This window comes from Bidens hawaiensis, unplaced genomic scaffold (assembly GCF_021521415.1).
Source record: "Bidens hawaiensis isolate Kalapana, Puna unplaced genomic scaffold, B.hawaiensis_p1.1 tig00035527_1, whole genome shotgun sequence".
Lineage (NCBI taxonomy): Eukaryota > Viridiplantae > Streptophyta > Magnoliopsida > Asterales > Asteraceae > Bidens > Bidens hawaiensis.
This window is the reverse complement of record NW_027496186.1, coordinates 189,936-193,233: the sequence shown is the minus strand read 5'-3', so window position 1 is coordinate 193,233 and position 3,298 is coordinate 189,936. Positions and strand designations below refer to the sequence as shown.

General features: G+C 28.9%; 1 pseudogene across 1 annotated transcript; it reads right to left on the bottom strand.

Moving 5' to 3' along the window:
• Window positions 1-360: 360 nt before the first annotated feature.
• Window positions 361-2,783, bottom strand: LOC143587481 (replication protein A 70 kDa DNA-binding subunit D-like; annotated as a pseudogene). The gene is made up of 6 exons (XR_013144901.1): window positions 2,637-2,783; window positions 2,104-2,228; window positions 1,792-2,011; window positions 1,209-1,369; window positions 988-1,122; window positions 361-687 (listed from the first exon to the last, which is right to left on the bottom strand). The product of XR_013144901.1 is annotated as a replication protein A 70 kDa DNA-binding subunit D-like (transcript).
• Between the last annotated feature and the right edge of the window lie 515 nt (window positions 2,784-3,298).

The window sequence follows — 3,298 nt, the reverse complement described above, 5'->3', positions numbered from 1 at the left end:
CTTTTTTTGTTTTTTTTTCTTTTTGTTGCGTTTAATTTGGTTTCTATCTAATTACTTACTAAATAGTTTTTTATAATATAGTTACCGTTCTTGAAAAAAATTAGAGACAACACTCATAAGATTTAAGAGGTGAAAGGGTTGAAATCATAATAATCCATTAGATTTTCAAAATGAAACTATACAAAGGTCAAACATTTTAGTAGAAGTCACAAAAGAAACTTTGAAAGGTTCAATTAACACATGGAAATGATTTGACTGCATGTTTGCTGAGACTTCATCTTTACATGGATCACTTACATGTACAACTTTCTTCAAGTAGCCAGTCAACGAAAAAATATTTCTAACTTAAATTTACTCATTCATATACTTAAAGCAATAAACCAGATTCAATATTCAAGCGCAATGCACATAGATCAAAATAAACAAACTAACCGAACTATAATCATCCTACTCAAAACCGCATATATCAATTGGCAGCTCATGAAACCATACAACCATGATTATGTTTCAAGTTTTCACTGAAGATATCTCTTCAATCAAAAACTTAGATTCAGCTGCAAAGTCAACCGGAGCAACAAGCTTAACTGTAATCCTTTGTTTTTCTCATTATTATACTCTTTTTGTGCAACCATCACTCGGAAATTATACGAGACCCATGTCGCCTTTTTAAGTTCAGTTTGAAAATCACTTGCATTCATCCTAGAAATATAAAAAACTCTTATAAAAAAGGAATAAAAATTATAGTAAATTACACTTTATATCCTTTAGGTTTACGCCAAATTTCAAATTTCATCCTCAAACTAAAAAGTTAACAGAAATAGTCCTTGTGTTTTAAAATGTTTGCACATTTCATCATTTCCACTAACAAGCGTTATGTTTGTCGATTAAATCACATTAGGGTATTTTGGCCCTTTTAATATCTTAAGAAACAAAAATTATATGACTCGTAAAAAATATATATAATCAAGTTGAAATCTTTAAGTATGCAATTTAAAGTTAACCTGTGACTTCAAATTATGAAGCTCATTAGCAGAGCAACCTAATAATTTCTCGGCTTCATCGTTAAAAACAGAAAACCAAGCTCCGCCAATTGCATCAGAAAACTTTGCAGAAAATATATACCTGAAATTGTAACAAAGTTAAGTAAATTATTATGATGCCATAAAAAAAGATTAATAATCCTGAAAACTAATCATAATTTTACAAACCTCAAACTACAGTCGGGAGTGTTCTTCTAGCATGCTTGACACCAATAACCAGAACCAATATCTTCAATAACCTTTTTTAAACATGTTTTGCAGGCTTGATAATACATGGCTTGATCAGATTTAATCATACTCATACAAGCGCGCACACTGTAAAACACAGGCTGCAATGCAAAACAAAAATATTAATTAGTTTTAAAAAATGAATGGTTTTTATAAACTTTAGATGTAAATTAGCAAAATTTATTGTTTTTATAATCATAATAACTGTAAAAGACCGCAAGACAAAAAATGTTGATAATTGTTGAAAAATGAAACAAATTATAATCTTTAACTATAAATTAAAAAAATTTATTGTTTTTATTAATCAATTACAGTAAACAGGAACATAAAAAATGTTGATTATTTTTAAATAAAAATAATTTACAATCTTTAATTTTAAATTTATTGTTTTATTAATCAAATAGTGTACAGTAAAACACAAGCTGCAAGACAAACAAAATATTGATTATTTTAAAAAAAATGAAAAAAATATAATCTTTATATGTAAGTTACTAAACTTTATTGTTTCATTATTTATATATACCTTTTCTTCACCCAAAAATGAGTTGCTGGTAATTTGGCTACGTGTAACGCGATCAGTGTACATTGATCGACCGCCGTTTTTCATTAACGGGCTCAAAGTCAAACCAACAGATTCCATGTTGGTTTCTTTGCCTTCTGATTGAAACCATGAAACTTTTGTGAATCAGGAGAATTGGGATTTATTTCTATGATGCTTTTGTTCACTGTTGACAAAGATACAGCTGAATAAAACCAAGAGCATAAGAACCAGTTTTTAAGTAAATAATATCCAATTTGCGCAAAGATTTGAAATTTTTGATGATATTTATATTACCTTGAAAATCAGATGCACGCAAAGATTTGATTGCGACAACGGGTGACTCATCAGCCATGTCTCATTATTTTTGACCAAGATCAGTGGCAAGAACATTCCATAAAGACACAACTACTGTCTTCTTCCTGAAAAATACATTATTTTTATTTCAGTTTATGTGCAACAAATAACATACATATAAAAAGAGGTAACTTTACCCGATAGTAGTCATCTTTCCACTAATGCAATTTTATTATTAAGGTTAAAGTCTTTAAAACTAAGTGAAGCAAATGAAACAAGGTTACAATTTAGTGATTTTTCTTAAGTTAACTTAAGTTTAACAATCATGAAACTTTGTTATTATTTAGTGGATATTTTTATTCACTATTACCTTCTTACTTCAACTTAATTGAAAAGAAATATCACTTATAGGTAATCAAAATAAATATTTGTTTCAATTTGTCTCTGTTAATATTAATTATTTGAAAATTTATTAAAAAAAATACATATTAATATAACTAATAAGAACTAAGTTTAAAAAGACGCAAACTTACGTGTTGTCTGCAATAGTTATGTCACGCTTTGGAATAGACTCGTTATCAATTTTCCTTCTAATGCTCATGGTTGGTGGCACACTTTAAACCACACCAATAACATATGCAATTCACAGTCAAGTCAACGCCAAAGTCAAAGTCAACAGCATCAAAATCAAGCATATAAGATTATGCAAAAGGTTTATACCAATAAGCTCCTTTTGATGAACATATGGTCCCAGTTGATCAACTGGGACAAAGTTAAACTTAGTTTCAGGAGTAAACGCTGCTTCATTAACCGCTTCTTCAACTAGAGAACTTTCATTCAAAGTCATTTCATAATCGTTTTGTACCGTCTTGAATTGCTTGTTAGCAACTTTTAAAGTCCCTTTAGATATATAATAAACTTTTCCCATTTCAAACACATTATATAACTTCTTTGCAGCCTCATTAAACATGGTTGCTTGAATTTGAGTACCCTGTGAAACAAAGTTTATAAAAGAATTTTCAAAATATGTTATTTTGCATTATATGTTTTAAACACAAATACACAAATTATTAACTTACATCTTCATCAGTTAATTCTACATTAAACACGCAACCTTCGCCTCTTGCGTTTTTGTAATTACGCATGTTTCCTTTGGATGTGAGTCTAACTTTAATTGTCCAGTTTCCTTGGTAAG